At 45.6% G+C, this 18,626-nt stretch overlaps 1 long non-coding RNA gene across 2 annotated transcripts in view; it reads left to right on the top strand.

Moving 5' to 3' along the window:
- LOC306648848 overlaps positions 1 to 4,111 on the top strand; it is a 38,753-nt gene extending 34,642 nt beyond the window's left edge. For both annotated transcript variants that reach the window (XR_013760505.1, XR_013760506.1), the window contains one exon: positions 2,025 to 4,111. This is a non-coding gene — a long non-coding RNA (uncharacterized lncRNA). The remainder of the gene's footprint in view (positions 1 to 2,024) is intronic.
- Positions 4,112 to 18,626: the final 14,515 nt, after the last annotated feature.

Genomic DNA, 18,626 nt, shown 5'->3' with positions numbered 1-18,626 from the left:
TTTAATTTATATTTTTAATTATAAAAATAATTTATATTTAATTTATATTTAATTTGTATTTAAACATCAAGACACACAACAAGTGCAAGGTCTAGTTCCAACTGTTTGCTTTGTTTTTTTCTTTAGGTGCCTGACAGCTGGGCAGCCCTTTAAAATCATTCCAAGTGACACAAGGATCACACACACACACACACACACACACACACTGCTATGAACATCACAGAAAAACACTACCTCATAAGATTGGTATAGCCAAAGCAGTATTCAAAGGTAGACTCAGCTAAATATTTTTAAAAACTGTATGTTCAAGCATTTGTTAATTATTACCACATCTTTATCATACCATATTTGCATCATAAAATATCATCCAAAGTACCCTACCATCATACCTAATTTATTCTTGAGGAAATAGAGTTCTTAGAAATGCTAAAAGAACTGGCAAAAGCAGGTGGAATTCAAGGACAGGGTCAGAGTACAAAACTGCTGCCACTGTCACCATCCACCCTGGTGGGTGTGGCTTTCTCTGGACAGTGTCCTGTCCTGATGGTTTTATTCTTATCAAATTTAGCCAGCAGTAATGCTCTTCTGATGGTCCCTCAAATCTCCTTAAACTCCATGAAGACCAAATGACTTACAAGGGTCAACGTGTGGCTGCCCAGAGGGCGACCTTCAGGCTGCCAGAACTCCATTTGCCAAAAGTCCCGCTAAGCTGCAGGTGCCTGAAGTTGATGTCCCCTGAAGACAGCCCTTAGCCAGTGATTGACAAGTGCAGATTCTTCACACCTGAGGTGAGAAAATTTGGAGCATTTGTTTACACCATTTCCCAAAGTTTCCACTTGGAAGTTGGCTTTAGTTGCACACTCTGGTCACTGACTAAATATCCGGCCCCTTCCAGGCTGCATGCTATCTGTTCCCTCGTGCGGGAGCTGCTTCCAGGGTGAGGGACTCACATAAGATATGCCAATAAGACAACTGGGAGCATTACAAAAGTTTCTGACATAGGCGATGCAGGACCCATAACCAAATTAAAATAAAATAGCGTTATAACAGTGAAGACTAAACATCCACATTGAAAAAAAAATTATAGAGAAGTTGGTGAGCTTTTCTCAGAACATCAAGTAAAAGAGCAAATAGGCATAGAGAGAGAAGGTGGTAGGTAAGAAAAACAAGTGGAAAAATCCAGCTGCATAGATACTGCGGGAAACCTGGACAAGAGGAACAGAAGCAAAACACAAAGCTAATAAGCTGAAGAACCTGTTCTGTTAGGGGGAAGGCGGGCAAACTCACATACAGGAAGCAACTCCTAGAAATAGCCCATTTTATTGTTGTTCGTTTGTTTTAAATTCAAGAATAGAAGACTGTCCAGAGAATCCAGGCAGAAAATTCTGGTTATCCACAAAGAAAAAAAGAAAATCCACGCTGGCGTTCCAACAATACATGCCAAAAGAAAACCAATAATGCCCATGTTAACAGTGTTTTGAAGAGAGGAGAAATGAATACACAGAGAATATTACACCCAGCCAAATAGGGATATCAGAAAGATGTCCTGCATTAATAGGCATCCTCTATTAAATTATAGAAAAGTAATGGCATAAATTTCAACATTCATTTATGATTTTAGAGGAGAAAATTATGAAAATACAATATATATTATAAACCCCAGTTTAAATAGTTAAAATCAAATTCAAAACAATTTCATAGAGAACCTTGAGAGATTATAAGGTTTTGATAGGTTGATACAAAGCTGTGAGACTATGATGACTGAGTAAGCCATTACTTCCTATCACATAAATAAGGAGACAGACTGGAGGAGAAGCAGATGTCTCAGCATACACATATAAATATTAGGCAAAATTGATGTAAAAGACCTGCCCTTTTTGTTTGTTGTAAAGAAAAAATTGAATTTTAGCTAGTTTGCTTATTTAAAGTTCTGATAGAGCTGTGCATTATTGTATAATGTTAAACTTGGGATGATAGTAACTTTGGGGGGAAATTTCCATTTATTAACTGTGTTTTTGTTTCAGGGAACTGAATTTTAGTGTATTCATCTAACACACACCATCGTGAATGCACTAAAGTTGTTATAATTATCTCGGCCAATGTGAGAGCTGTCAATATTCTCATGGGCTTATAAAACAAATGAACTGAACCAGCAGAAAATACTTCTTTTCCACCTTGTACAAATTATGGTCCGAGTTAAAATAAGTGGCAACTATAAGAAACAGTTTTAAATAACACTGCATGGTGATTTTTCTCATCATTGTACAGAATAACAGAACAAGGAATAAATTCAAATAAATTCAAATATTGGCACATTGTATAGAATGATGGGTGGTGGATATTGAAAACTTCCATAAAGTATAAATGCAATAATGTAAAATAACCATTGAAAGATAAAATACATATAAAGTCACAATCAGATGCAGAGTAAAAAGGAAGCTGATTTCGCACCACTTTACTTCCTTAGAAAAGTGTGTATCTGTTTATCTTTTGCTATGCAGTGAACAAATTAACACTTAGTGGTTCAAACACCCATGACCTACTATTCCTGAGAACTAGGACAGTTCTGCTGAGCTGGGCTGGCTGAGCTGCTCTGGGCCTGACTTGCTATGCAGCTGTGGTCAGCTGGCCGGTCGTCTGAGCCTGGTTGTTAAGGACATTCTCACTTACGGTCTGGCACTTGGCTCCTCATCTGCTCAGGCAATCACATGATGAGGCCAGAGTCTGTCATCATCCAACAGGCTAGCTGGGGCTTGTTCACATGGCAGCGGCAGGCTTCCAGGACTGAGAGTGGAGTGGGCAGAATCACATGGCACGTCATCCCTTCCATCCTGTCCCGCTGGCCAAGCAAGTCTGGGAGCCAGCATCGATGGACTTCCTCACCTGGGGCAGAGCTGCAAAGCCACACTGCAAAAGGCGCAGAAGGAAGGGTGAAGAATGGGGAGCTTCCTGATGGAGGTTTGCAACCAACCAATCGTAGTTTGGGAGAGAATAATGAGAGGTAGTAAAATTGTGCCATCTTCTTAATATAAAAATCATACGACTGGCATGAAATTATTAACTACAGTCTAAACTGAGAAAAGCACACTACAACATAGCCTCATATTTTTAAAGTGAAAATAAAGAACTCAAGTGAAGAATAAAAGAATCCATACCCTAATTTAAAAATCGGGCAGGTGACTTGATGAGGCAATTCGTAAAAGAAGAAATGTAATTAACCTGAAAAATGCCCAACCTCATTAGTAACCAAATAATTGCCATTTAAAGAGGCATATACATGTACACATGAACACAATTATATAGATGCATATATGCACACTTGCATGGATATAGATTTATCCACATTGTTTATGTTTTGTAAGAATAAATAAAGTTACAAATGCATTCTAAAGACATTAAAAGGATAGTTTTGCCTTTCAAATTTGCAGAGATTCTGTTAAAACAATAATATTGCTACTCTAAAGTACAGTTACTGTTACATACCACCAGGGAGAATGTAAATTGGAATACATTTCCTGGAGGCCAATTTGTGAACCTGAATCAAAAGCCTCAGAAGTTGGTTTTCTCTCTGGCAAAGCAAAGCACACTAGGAAATAATATGACATCAATAATGCCTGGGCTACAGATTTGTTCTTCCATGTGTTTCACTTGAGAGTAAAATACTGCAAAGAACCCAGTGACCAAAGGAAGTGAATCAAATAATTAAGTCTGTCCTTATAATTGAGTACTTTTTTATCACTAAAATTATCTTGATATGAAGTTCATGATATAATAAAAAAAGAAAACAGTATGCCAGGTGATGATTGTGTGTAAATGCATGCATGTACATATATGCACTAGGAAAATCACAAATACTGAGATGTAATGAAACTGTACTTTAAACTTTTCTTTTACTTTTATTTTCCCATTCTTCTAAAATGGCTTTGCAATGCTGTTAGAAGACAAAAATTAATTAATTGTCAAACAACTGGTGAAATATTTACAGCAAATATGATAAATGAGTATTCAGTACTCATGTATAAGAACTCCTTAAGAAATATTTCACAAGAAATATTTGGCAAATAACACAAACACATGAAACAAGATAAATTTTAATGATGAGGAAATAAATGTGAATCTGAACACTAGCTAAGGTCTTGTTAAGACAATTCCAGTCATTTTCTGGTGGAATTATAAATGTGCATAGCCTGTCCAGAAAGCAATTTCACATGAATAAGGAGCCCCTATGTGTGAATCAGAAAGTTGTAAAAAATATTAAAGAACAGAATTAATATTGATCATTAATATTAAAGGTCAGTTAATGATCTCAGGGTTGTTAGAAATAACGAGATGCTGCAAGAAATCAAATTCATGCTGGTAAGTGGGTGGGTCAGGCAAAGCTTCATTTCTGCCTGAAGGGTGTGCTACTAGAACCTGGTCAGCAAGTGCACCTGAACTGGCAGTCTTCCTGCTTATATAGCTAATGCGGCGCTACCCAAGGCCCTGATTGGAGGAGTCTGGTACAACCTACGCAATTGGCTAATTTTAGAATTAGGGTGGGCAAAAGGGAGGGGCTGCCACGATTGAATCCAATTAAGGTGAATATTTGGAAAATGGACCCCCAGACTTTCTTCTTATTTTATTTACTTCTTTATTTTATGTGGTGCTGAGGATTGAACCCAGTGGCTCACACATGCTAGGAGAGTGCTCTACCACTGAGCTACGACCCCAGTCCTAGAGCCCTAGACTTTCTATTCCTCACAGGATGGAGTCTCCCTAAACAAGACAAAAATATGCATGGCATGAAAGAGATATCGACACATGAGTCTACATGAAAATTTAAATCGTGGTATGACAATAGCCCTCGCAGCTAAGTTAAAAGTCATTCAAGAGATTGGGAAACAGGATGAGCCTCCCAGCTTCAGCTGAATAAGAATACCAGCAAATCCTTTCCCCCAAATCTAAAGTTGGACAAAACAAGGACAACTATTTCAGTGCTCTGAAAATCACCAGTGGCATACAGCAATCTGAGAAGTATTTATGCTTGTAAAACTGTAGACTTCACACAGGAAAGAACAGTGCGACTGCAGAATTCTGGCCTGTGACTGCAACCATCATTCACCACTATCACCACCACCAATACACCACCATTACCACCACCACCATTACCACCACCACCATCACCACCACCACCACCAATACCATCAACACCAACACCACCAATATACCACCATTACCACCACCACCATCAACACCACCACCACCAATACCATCAACACCAACATCACCAATACACCACCATTACCACCAACACCACTACCACTACCACCCATACATCATTACCACCACCATTAACACCACCACCAATATACCACCACCATCACCACCACTAATATCACAAACACCAACACCAATACCACCACCATTACCATCAGTAACACCTGCCACCATCATTGCTACCACCATCACATCACTATCCCTGTCATTACCACTGTGACTCCCACCAGCACCGTCACCCTCACCACCATCACAACCACCACGACTTCCACTGCCATCACCACCACCACCATCATCGTTGTCATCACCAAAATCTCCAGACTACTGCCCCTCTGCCAGTGAGGTTGGCAGAGGCTCTGTCCAGAACAGGGGTGTGTACGCATGAGCACTGGAAGCTTCGGTGCTGTATTTAAAGGGGGCAAGACCCAGGCCCAGTGGGTGTCACTGTGGAAGGTGGGGAGGGCCAGTGGTCCTGCTGCCCCAAGGTGGTCGCATCTGGGCAGTGTGCTTCCTGGCTGAGGGTGCACAAGCACAGCGAGACGGAGAGGGCACACACCTAGCCTGTCCCCACAATGGAATACTATTCTGCAGTGAAAGCAATGGGGTCGTGACTTGCACTATAGGTGGACGACCCTAAAAGCCCTCAGGCCCAGTGAAGGAAGCCCGTGGACGCTTGCTGCACGCCTGTCATGGAACCTCAGCAAGGGCTCATCCACGGCAGAAGCAGATGGGAGGGTGCCAGAGCCCGGAGGATAATCCAGTGGGCAAAGGGAACTCGGGTTTGCTGGAAAGAGTCTAAAACTAGATCATGGTGATGGCGAAACAACGCCACAAATTTGCCAAAAGTCTCCTTGAATTGTTTATTTATTTATAATGGTTGAAGTTGATGGTAGGTAAGTTACACGACACAACCATTTAAAAGAGAGAGAGGGAGACAAGATGGGGGCATAGGTGACAAAAAAGGCTAATATCCAGACGCCTGGGTCAATGGTCAGAAGGAGACTGGACCAAGCAGACGACGGGCGGCTCCCACTCGCAAGCAGCCAGCCCGCCCGCCCCAGAGGCAACCAGAACGGCCACCTCTCCAGGCCCCCACTCCCACGTGCGGGCTGGAAACACAGTCTCAGGGCTGGGGGGCTTGTGCCAGGCCACCCCTCAGGCCCTGAGGGAAGGGGCGCCGCCATTAACCCGCAACTCCTTCATTACTGTGGTTCTTAGTCCAGCTGGCACCTGCGCAGCCAGAAGCAATGGAGACGTGGCGGTGCGAAGGGCTGGGCTTGCTTAGCTCAGGCGGGCTCCCCGGCGCCTGCGTTCTCCTCGTTAACACCTAATGGCCCATCAGGGCCTGGTATGGATTTTTTGTTTTTCTCCTCATGGGTAGATATTGAGATTTCATTAACGCCAATTTATCACCAGAACCCTGCGTCTAGCTCGTGTCGCATGGCTTGCTGAAGTTTGCGAGTGCCTTCTTATGTGCAGTCCTTGGAGACTTTGCCCAGCCCATGACTTTGGCTCTGTCTATTCCACTACCTCTGGGAATCAAAAGCCCCAGCCCCATAACTCATTCACCTTGAGCAGGTGGCTTCATCTTGGTCTCTTCTGGAAAGTGGTCCTCTCTAACCTTGTTGGGTCCAGAGAGCATCAGAAGGGAGAGGTGGATGGGCTGGGCTCAGGAAAATGTGACAGGCTTCTCTAGATGCAGGGCCACTCTGTCACCTGTACCCTAACTCCACCCCCACAGTGACGGGCACAGGGGGGAAATCCATGGTTGGATTTAAATGTTGCAGTAAACTGTATTAATCTGGACATCAAAAAATAACCAACGCAAAAGCCACCCACAGAAAAACACACTGTAAGCAAATGAAAGACCAAGGCCTCCTTGGCTCCACGAAAGCCTGTACTACCAGAACTTTGTCCTCAAATTTGGGGCATCTTTGGGTCTAATCAACAGCTACCTGAAGAGCACAGGAGGCAGCAAGAGGAAGGGAATCAGGACTCTAAGCAAGGTACAGCCTACCACCATCCCTCCTGCGTATGAGGTACAGCAGACAGGTGTATGAAGCCCAAGTGTGAGCCTGCTTCAAGATCACCTGGACTCCAGTGTGCTCTGAAGGTCAAAATCTCCCCAAGGTGATTCAGATGCACTCAAAGTGTGAAGACTCTTGGAGCAGAGGAGCTCACGCTTAGGGGTGAAGCAGCAGTACCTGGGAGCTACTAAAGTGCAGAGGCCCGGGGTCCTTGAAGCAGAACCACACCTGGGACAGTGTATGCTTGCCAGCCTCTCTAGATGGCCTTGATCTAGCCAGAGTTTGAGAACGGATGGATTCGGGGTCTGGTTGTGTCTGGAGATGTCCATCCTTCTGAAGGAGGTGCCCCTCAAGCTAAGTAGTGGTAGTTCCCGCATGTGGTGCCTGGCAAGCCAGGAGGGTCGCGTAAATGATAACTGCATGATAACTAGATGCCCCTCTAAATATTTTCCCACCATAGTTCAGTTTTCTAACACCGGTGTTTTTGCAAAATAAATTCTGTGTCCATACACACCTTGGATCACAGATGAGTCCACTGGGGAAGGCCAACTTCCAAGATGGTGCTTGGGATACAGTTCAAATCTAAATTTGGTGAACACATCAGTTACATTTGAAGCAAGCCAGAAAAAAAAGAGAAAACACCCCTCTTGTCAACAAATTTCATCCTTCAGATTATGAAAAATGTGAATTATACATGAAATCTCAGAAGAAAATTAAAAATGTTTATTGATATAAGGTCTCAAAGTATGCATTTAAGAACACAATGAGATCCATATTTCATCTGGGCTGTGAATAACCCCAGGAGCACGTTAAATAACGTCTTGGACTATACAGCCTTGAAAGATAACTGGGGACTCAGAATGTGGAATTCTCAAGGAATTTTGGACCAGGAACTTGAGCCCAGATGTTGGTGCCATTTGCCTTACATAGAAAGTACAAAGGAAAACACCACAAAAGCAAAGCTGTGCTCCTGCATTGACTAAGAGCTACTTGCATAGTCAACAACTAACTCTCATTGGTTTGTTTAAAAAAATAAAATTGTAATGAGTGCAATGCACTGTTCCAGATTCCGGGAACATGGCAGCAAACCAGATTCACAAAATCCCCTCCACTTATGAGGTTGGCACTGCTGTGGGGGAGACACAATGCAGAAGTAACTGTGTGACATGCCGGAGGACAGAAGGTGCAGAGCAAAAAGATGGAGAACGTGGGGGGCGGGGGCACCAGCAATAGGGCAGACAGAGCCACCTCACAGGAAAGGCAGCGTGTGACAAGGTTGAAGGAGGCAAGGGTTAGCTGCGTGGACTTCTGGGTGGAGAACACCCCAGGACTGAGAGGATGGAGTGTCCCAGGTGGGAAAGTGTGGGGTGTGCTAACAGAGCCAGGGGTGGGGGCTAGAGCAGGGCGAGAGGAAGAGGGGAAGGCATGGCACGGAAGCAGAGGATGCAGGGGCCCAGCTCTTTGGTGCCAGGCAAAAACTGGCCATTAAACAGAAAAGTTAACCAGAATTCCAGAGACATGAAAGACCCAAACCGAAATGGAACGGTCATCTCATACAGTCAGAAAGATGGCTCTAAGATGCTTCAGGAACAAGCAGGTAACCGATTGTGCCCTGCCACCTACAATGCGTAGATCCGTAGGCATAATTTAAGGCCACCTAAGGTTATTTGGCATGCCAGCACGGGTTAGGTGCCTGCAGTACAGCACAATGATACTGCTGCTTCCCACTCTTCCCCTGAACTGAAAAGCGAAGAGTGGTCCATTTGAGAATATGCTTCTTTCACCAGAAATGAGAGAAACTGACATTTCCAGATAGTAAATGGGCTCCCTGTTATTTTTAGGACTTAGACAGCTGAAGTCACTGAACTCGAAAGTGTTCCCTTGATCAAAGAGCCCTAAAAGGATTCCCCAACCCCGAGAGCTGTGTCTCTAATAGGATTATGCCTGGATTAAAAGACAGAACCATTTCTAACTTAGGGCACTCTCTAGCTTTGAAGTTTGACTCAACAAATGATCCATTTTTATATAAACCAGAGCTGGCGAATGACAAGAAAACCTGCAACTATTCCCAAACGGAGAGCTTTGTGCACAATAATCAGGGGAGAAGAAACATTTGAACGAACGCTGTATCTGCCTTTGAGCAAATGATGACATAAAAGAGAACTGTTTTTCTCTCTTGGAGCATTTGACGTGATAGGCCATTTTTTTTTTTTTTCATAAGCAGAGAGTGTCCAGCTCCCTGAAAGCGTGTGTGTGTGTGTCCACGTGTCTGTGAGTGCACGGGCTCAGCAGCTGGAGCAAATTCCCCGCGTGGTGTTTAAGACGACGTGTATCGGGTACCTGCGCGGAGGCAGATGTGGGCAGGCTGAGGACACAGGGCTCCTTTTCTCCTCAAACTACACAGAGAATGAGGGCAAGGAGAACCAGAAGTGAAAACCAAGGGAAGGAGGAGTGGGAAGAGGAGGGGCACAAGGAAAGTCCCAGTGACCTATCTGTGAAGACTCAGATAAGTGCTTCTTGTTCTGTCACCAGGCAATGGCCAGCGCCTCTTTCTGCTGACTCCATCACCTCCTTGGGAAGCCTCTCCTGACCCCCAGACCTTACCTGCGGTCCCCCCTCCACTCTGGCGGAGCCCCTGCTGGTCTTTCTCCAGCTCTGTCACCCACTGTATGAGTCTCCTTTGCTGCAGCACCAATTGCCATAGGCTTGGTGACTCAAAACAACCCAAATGTCTTCCACTACAGATCTGGTGTCAGGAGTTTGGGCTGAGTCTCCCAGGGCTAAACCACGGGGGCAGGACTGGCTCCTCAGGGAAGCTGCTGTGGAGAGTCCCTTCCTAGCCTCCTCTAGCCTTTGGTGGCCATCCTCTGTCCTTGGCTTGTGGCTATGTCACTCTGGTCTCTGTTTCCAGAGCACCTTGCCTTCTCCTCTATCTTCTCCCTGGGCCTTCACCCATAAAGGCAGGGTGACTACTTTTGTGCCACCCACATAATCCAGAATGAAGTCCCCACATGGAGATCCCTAGTTTAATCCTTCTGCAAAGTCCCCACTGCCATGTAAGGAGAGTTCACAGGTTCTGGATATCAGCACATGGATATTCTCGGGGGCCTGCCACACTCACACTCTGTGTTTGTCAGGAGCTTTTTCACATGTGACAGAAAACCTGGCCAGCCCTGGTTAGTTTTCCCCACATAAAAATGGATCTGAGGATGGATAATACTGGTTTTGAATAGCCATGCCAACACCGGCAACTCTGTCATTCTCTGGACCTCTTCTGGTCACAAGATGGCGCCTGTAACTATCAGAGGCCTGTCTGCCTTGCAGATGAAAAAGGTGACATGGCGGTGACATCAACCACATATCACATATGTAACGGGAAAGCCAAAGCTATCCAGAAACTTCAGGGTTTGTGCCACAGGCCTTGTCCACCAGAACTGACTGCACCTTGGATGCATGGAAGGTGCATGTGGTCACTTCCTTCCCTCCCTCCCTTCCTTCCTCTCTTCCTCCCTTTCTCTCTCTCCCTCTTTCTTTTTCTTTCCCCCTTCCTTTCTCTCTCTCCCTCCTTCCCTTTCTCGTTCTTTCTTTCCCCTTCCTTCCTCCCTCCCTTCCTTCCCCCCTTCTTTCTTTCCCTATTGGTTCTTACATTGAGTCACTAAGCCCAAAGTTCAGTTAAGAAGGAGAAAATCAGACTCCACCTTCTGAATATCAAAGAAGTTATGGGCCTATTTTAAGCCACCGCACAGATTATTTTTATGCTCTGCTAGTGACTTTGTCCCTGTGGTCCTTAGGCACACTACCTGGGAGTCGCGTACACCTAGTCTTGGTTGTCCTGAAGCTGTCCCTGCTTTAGTCCTCAGGCACATCTATCATGTCATTCAACCCTAACAGCCTATAGCCTGGCATTTACGTTTAACAGATTGATTACTGCTCAGGAATAAGGATGACCTAGGCAACCAGCCCCTGGGAGCTGGTACAACTCCCTGCCCCCTGACTTTGTGCTTGGCCATGTGACTTGCTTTGGCCAATGAGCCGTTAGCAGCAGGGGTGAAAGGTCTGACTGCAGAACACCTGGGCGGTGCTCTGGCCTCTTGGCCTTCACCAGGAGAACATGCCTCCCCAGCCTGGCCCTGGGGAGCACAGGGGCCTGCGAGGCAGAGCTGCCCCAGGCGGGGCCCCACCAGCTGCAGCCACGTGTCAGAGTCCAGCCCGGACCTCCTGAGCAGAGGGGACCATCAGACACGCTGCTGCACATTCTGAGCCCCTGAACTTCAGGAGTGTTCATCCACCACCTCCACTCCACAGAGGTGGATGCAGAGGCTTGAAGAGGGCAGCAAGAGGGTGAAGGGCACACAGCTGTTAGGTGGCAGGGACAGGACAGGGTGGACGCCCAAACCTGCCTGCATTCAAACCCCAGGCTCCTACTTGCATGAAATTCTGCTCGTTGTTGACTGGATTCCTGAATATGAAGTCATTCTTCCCAAACTTTTTTCTTTATATGAGGGAACAAGAGCCTCATGGCAGACTAACAAATCCCAGAAAAAGTCAGTAAGGGTCTTTTGACGAAGGGAAAAAGTGAAAACATGAAACAGTCACACAGTGTAAGTCCCCTCTGCCAAACCCATTGGTCTGACAGAGCAGATGCAGAAAGGATTTAAATTCTGATTTAACACAGAGTTTTCTTTGGTTCAGGAACAACTCATCTCTCTTTAATCTATCAGAAGCACAGTAATAAAAAGACAAACATCATCCAAAGTGTGAAATGCATCTACTTTCTGAAGGTTTCCGCCCCGTAGATGAGTTTGTGCTGGATTTATTTTCTGGAGGAGATGAACTTCTCGCTCCAACAGAGCCAAAGGGATGTGTGGGGCAGGAATCCCAGAGAGCACAGGCAAGCTGCCACCCCACCCCAGGCTTCTGGAGTCCACTGTGGAGAGACAGAGATGCTGAGCTCCAGCTCAGGTGACAAAACACAGGAGACCTTCTCACAGGGTCCCTGGGAACCTCCTCAGCCTGGTGTCAAAGGAAGACTCCTGAGACTGCAGCCAGCAAGTTTTGTTCAGTGTGCCTGAACCCCGCGTTCTCTTGTGTGCTTCTCACATCACCCTGTGGGACACATTTCTACAGCTGGACATTCTTAAGAAGAGTTAGGCAGAAGTTACTCAGCTAGTAAGCAAAGGAGTTAATATTTGAAGTTTTTCTCACTACCTTATGTGGCTTTTCATAACTCATTAATGGAAAATATCCTAATTCTGAGTAAAAAAAAAAATTCTATTGAAGGATTGGAATTAGTGAATAAAAGACTACATAGGAAGCTTTTAGTTGCAAGTAAGAAAAATCTATCAAAAGTGTCTTTAATGATAATATCTTTAACTCTCACGCAACAGAGTCCAGAGTTGTGGTGGTTCTGGAGTTGATTGACTCAAGAACACGGACTGAACATCACACAATGCTTCCACTCTTGTACCTTGGCTGACATTATCTTTCAACCATGGTATTCTTTCTGTGAAGCCTAACTCATCTTCAGAACCTTTCTTAACTCAAATTTTTAAGAAACCATTATCAAAGAGCTGGAGCCAGAAAGTTAGATAAAAACCTATCGTGTACTGATTCACTCTTCCTTACCAGTAAGAAAATAATGTGAGGCATCTGCCATACCCCCAGCTCATGTGATATCCAGAGTGGGGGAAATATAAGAGCAAGAGCATAACTCGCCCTTGACCTCAGCCGGAGATCTTGCTGGAGAGATAAAATAGAGATACGTGAAATAAGAGGGGAAATTGCTTGAAGACAGCATCAGTGCAGATGATAAGAACAGACTGTCTCCATGGTTGTGAAGGAGATACACTGTGCACAGCTCATGTGGAAGGTAAGGGAGTTGCTCCTGTTGAACTTGGCTTTGCAACATCCTTTATAAAATTTTTTTTTTTACTTTTACAGACTGCATTTTGATTCATTGTACACAAATGGGGTACATCATTTCGTTTCCATGGTTGTACACGTTGTAGATCCATACCATTCATATAGTCATACGTGTACCTAGGGTAATGATGTCTGTCTCATTCCACCATCTTTCATACCCCTCCTCATTTCCTTCTACATAATCTAAAGTTCCTCCATTCTTCTCTCTCGACCTGCCCATCCAATGTACTGTGCATTGTGTTTACTTCATTTTCCTATTTATAAAATATACTCTCAAAGCTAGGGAACTGCTGACAAAATACAGGCCTTTTTCAAACAGAAAAATATAGGATTTGTAGACTGAATCCTGTTTTTGTTATCAATTAATAGGGTGATAGAGCTGTTCATTAGGTTTTTCTTTTTATCCTCTGACGGTGATTACAAAGATGACTTTGTCTTGTATGTGTGTTGTTGTTTATATTTGACCCCAAAAGTAATTATTTTAAAATATTTACTTTTGTTCAACTAGGATTTTTTAAAACCCTGTCCCACCCCCTGCTGGTCCCTTCATATGTTAGATAAAACCCTGACGCATGATCTGGATTTCAGGCTTGAGGTTATGCCCTTTGCATCAAATTTCTTTGAAGAAATGACTTCTTGCGTTGAAACTTGAAAACATCTCTGGCTGGAATTCCAACTGTGCTGCTGCAGTTTCGAATGACGGCTGCGTGCAATGATGTTTAGCAAGGAGGGGACCTCGTTTCAGGGGGCCTGAGAGTGAGAGTCATCTTTTTGGCTGTCTGGGACAGCGGATTGTCAGCAAAGGGGCGGAGCAGAAACTACCCCCACACACAGAGAGACAGGGCACGAGTTTACCAGGAAAAAGCTTGGCTGAATGTGGCATTAGACACAAAGTCAGGGAAAATCAAAATTGAAGGAGGGTAAGATTCCCACTCGGGTCATGGATCCTCAGACTTGTCTGGCCAGAAGTCACTCCTGTGGCCACAAGAGCCTCCTGTGTTGTCTGTACCCACTGTCGTGGCAAGAGCATCACGTGTACTTGGGATTGCTCCCCAGCCCGCGGCTGGATCCTCCCCACCAATCTCTTTCTCCATTGCCGACAACTAATATGTGGCTTTGATTTATCATATAAGTTATAAACTATGGCACGCCATTTATATTTCAATGTTTACAACTGAATCTTTAGATTCTCTGGTATTCTACTATTTCTAAATTTAAAAGTTTTACTTTTCTAATACTATTTTGTCTTAATTTGGCCACTAAATGCCAGTAATGTAAAAAGCTTTCAGAAAAACTGATAGGATATCACTTTATTACAATGAATAAAATAGAACAGGTTGCAATTAACTTAAAAAAATTAAAAGGCTTTTCTTATTATAAAATCAAGAGATGGTTATTGCAATAAATTCAGACTCACTGAAAGCAGAATAAGAACTTTCCAAGTCATCTTCTGTCTCTCAGAACAGCCCGGGTGGGGTATATCGGTAGAGCCTCCTCCACTTTCACAGGCATATACCCACCACATGTACCACGACTGCGCACCTTTGCCACAAATGGGCTCAGACACATTGCATTGCTTGCTTCTTCTCACTCAGTAGTAAACCATGGGCATTTTTCCATATCAAGCATGGATTTTAATAAGCATAGTAAAATGGCATAGGATTCCACCTTATTGACCAAAAGGTATTGTACTAAGCCGCGCTGTTGACCAGACAGGGAAGTTCCACCCTCTCAGCACTCTCCGCCAGCCCGCCAGGAGCAGCCAGCACCCCCACCCTTACTAATCATGACCTAGTTGCTCTGTACAAAGGAGAACCGGGGCCCTGCTATTCTGCAGCTTTCGGAAACTCTCATGGTCTACACTATCTCTGCATAATATAAGCTATCCTTCCTGGTGCAGACCCAGCGCCTGTGAGTGTAGGACAGTGAGCAGGGTGAGGTCCTGCACTGAGGGGCCACCCAGAAGGGGCAGGGTCAAAGGATTCTTCAAGTGTGTGCACACAACACCCCTGCTGGCTCCAGAAGGAGCTGGGAGACCTGAAGGGACATAGGAGAGTTGGCAGAGGCAGCTCAGGGAAAGGTCCTTGGTCCCTATGGTGGGAACAGCCTTCGTGGCTGCCAGGAGAGAAGCCTCATTACAAAAAGAGCAAAGGAACAAACATGTTTTTTGATGCACTACTAACAAAAGGACCAGCTTATTTTAAATTTGCCCAGAAGCAAACCAGAGGAAGAAGTCTCAGGATCACCACTGTCAGAGCCAGCCCAGGGACCACAGGGAGAAACCTCACTGACCCGCAAAGGCTGCCGGGACTGCAGTTCAAAAGCCACCAGAACCAGGAACGGCCGCCGCCCAGAGAGCAGCTTTATCCATTATCCGATGCTGCCTCCTTCTGCCAGCCACTGGCAGGTGATCCTCTCTTCTTTCCTGAAGAGCTGGCTGCCTGGCTGTGTACAGTCGGGGTTTCCAGAGCATGGCAGCAGGGGCTGCCAGAGCAGAGCCACAGGCCCAAACCTGCTAGAGGGGAGCTTCCAAGTCCCCAGGCTGGCTCTTCCCCTCAAGATGGTGGGCAACATGGCGGTGTGTTTGCTACACCGTCAACATTGTAAAGCCTCACAAGTGCCACACAGGGAAACCAGTTGTTTCTAGTTAATGGCTGATTTCACAGGGCACTGGGCACCCCCCACAATGGTTCATAGCTGCTGGCTGTGGGCAGACCACAGAGGACGGCAGCAGGGGTCTGGACAACAGGTCAAGGGGGAAGCAACATCTGATGGCAGAAGACCCAAGCTACTGCCCTGCTGGCCCTGGACTTGACACTCCACTAGAGCAGATGTCAGGCCATCTTCTGATCAGCAAAGCATCCCAAGCCAGTCCAGAACCTTCCATGTGATAAGTTCTCATTAAATAATTATCAATGAATGAAACACACCAGAGTAGGGTTCTTGGAAGAGTAAAACGCTGGTTCAGAATAGAGGCCTCGGTCTCCTGGAAACAGGCTGAACCTACACCCACAAGAGGCCAAGAGGAGACCTCAAGCAGCTCCAGCCTCAGAGCCCGGCCTTTGAGGCCCAGAATCGGCTTGGAAATAGGACAGGCCCAGGGAAGGCCCACACCGGCACATCTCTGGGACAGACGGGGGAGGCGAGCCTTTCTCCCCAGATAGTGTTCACCCTATGAAGACCAGCCAGGCTCCCCTCTTGGCCTCTTCCTCTCCTTCAGCTCCACCTCAAACTCTTCTCTTTCCTCTGCTTTCTACCATGCCCGCCTCTTCCTGGCTCTTCCTACGAGATTTTTCTCACTGCGGGCCTCTGTACATCTGTTCACTCTGAGGTCTAATGTCTCCCACTCTCCTCGGGGTTCAGCTGACCGCTACTCATCCCACAGACCCACCTGCTCAGGGGAGCCTCCTCCACATCTGAGGTGCACCCTGCCCTAGGTGTCCCTCTGTGACACTGCTGCAGTCTGTCAGTGGCTGTCACTGGTTGAAGTTGTCATCTGCACTGGACCATAAACTCCACACGCCACATGCTCTATATTCAGTATTGTTCCCCAGCACCTAAAACCGTGCCTGGTGCCTGGAAAGGAGTAGGTTTCCAATGCAGTTTCTAAATGAATGAATGAAGATGAACGAGGTCCTTTACGTTGCAGGGGGCAAGCAGATCAGAACCAATGAACTAGAGGAAACTGCTGAGTTCCCGGCAGCGGGCTGTCCTCACAACACATACCTTTGACAGTTCTAGGGAGAGAGACACAGAGGAAACGCCAGTGAAGGACAAAGCCGATGGCGGCAGACATGACTGCTGCCTTCCTGTGTGTCTCTTTTTCCTGCTCAGGCTAACAGAGCACATTTCCTGGGAGGCCGGGGGTCTTTACAGATGAATTCACCACTTTCAAGCATTTGACAAGCGTTGACTTGTTCCCATCTAAGTTGACACCCCAGTGCTGGGTCTCACAGTCCTCTGACCTTAAAAAGAAATACACTAGAAACATCTCGAACTCGTAGTAAAGTTAAATTGGAATCCACTGACCTAATCTCTGTGATAGGCATTATAAACCATTTTTAGGATTAGTATATTTTGGTGTTTGTTTTTATTTTTGTTTGTGACTCTTAAAAATAGAAACAAGCAGAAACGTGCCCCAGGAGGGGTCAGCGCTGGCTGGGACCTTTGGAGCTTTGTCATCTGAGGCTTCACTCAGGGCTGAAGGGGCCAGGATTAGGGGGAAAAACCAGCAAATGAGCTCAGAAAAGCAGGAACAAAAGCTGAGCGGGATGATCTCACCTCGCAGCGCCAGAGGAACCAAGCTCCAGGCCAGCCCTCTCTGATGCTGCTTCAGTTTGGTCCCGGCCTTTGTAACCACAGCTTAACAGTCCTGCGGGTGACAGGCAGGGCACTTTCACGTTCATTAACTCATTTGATCCTCACAACTCCAAGGCAGGCAAGCAGGGCAGGACTTACTCAACCCCCTTTGCCAAAAGAGAAAGCAGAAGCTTAGCTTGCAAGTCACAGTGACCCAGCAGGGACACCCTCTCACAAGCCTGTTACCGGCTTGCAGTGTCCAATGCAAATCCTCCCCCAGATTCAAAATAAAATCATAATATTGTTAATACCTATGGAAGGCTTACTGTGTAACACCAAGGACTCTGCAAAATGTTCTCTGTGCATTATCTCATTAAATTCCCCCCCAATATCACCACAAAGTTTGTATCAGTTTCATGTTGTGGCTATAACAAGTGACCACATACATGATAGAGTCAAACATCAGAAATCTGTGACCGTCCACTCAGAGGTCCAATATGGGTTTCACTGGGATAAAATGAAGGTGTCAGCAGGGCTATAGATCTTTCTGGAGGCTCCAGGGAGAATCTACCTCTTCTTTCTCTCTGTGGCTGTGGCTGCTGGCTTTCCCTGGTTCATGGCGAAATCACTCCAGTCTCCAAGGCAAGTGTCTTCTCCTCTCTGTGTCGTCTGCACCTTCCCCTTCCCTTCTTCATGTGTTCTATTAATCTCCTGCTGAACCCCTCTTCTAAGGTCCCTTGTGATGGCATTAATAGCCCAACTGGATAATCCAAGCATGTCAAGGTCATTAAATCAATCACATCTGCAGAGACGATTTTTCCAAGTAAGCTATCTTTTGCAGGTCTAGGGATTAGGACATGAATTTCTTTGGGGGGCACATTTTCAGCCTAGCACAAGTAGGTAATATCACTATTCCCATTTCCCATTTTTTTAAAAAAAATTTTGTAGTTGTAGATAGACACAATACCTTTATTTTGTTTATTTGTTTATTTTTATGGGGTGCAGGATCAAACCCAGTGCCTCACACACGCTAGGCAAGCGCTCACCACTGAGCCACAACCCCAGCCCCATACTATCCCCATTTTCCAGAAACAGGGCACATAGACATGAGTCCTGTGCACA

The sequence above is a fragment of the Sciurus vulgaris genome (assembly GCF_902686455.1).
Source record: "Sciurus vulgaris genome assembly, chromosome: 17".
Taxonomy (NCBI): domain Eukaryota; kingdom Metazoa; phylum Chordata; class Mammalia; order Rodentia; family Sciuridae; genus Sciurus; species Sciurus vulgaris.
Note: the sequence above shows the minus strand (reverse complement) of the source record. Positions and strands in the feature narration are given on the sequence as shown.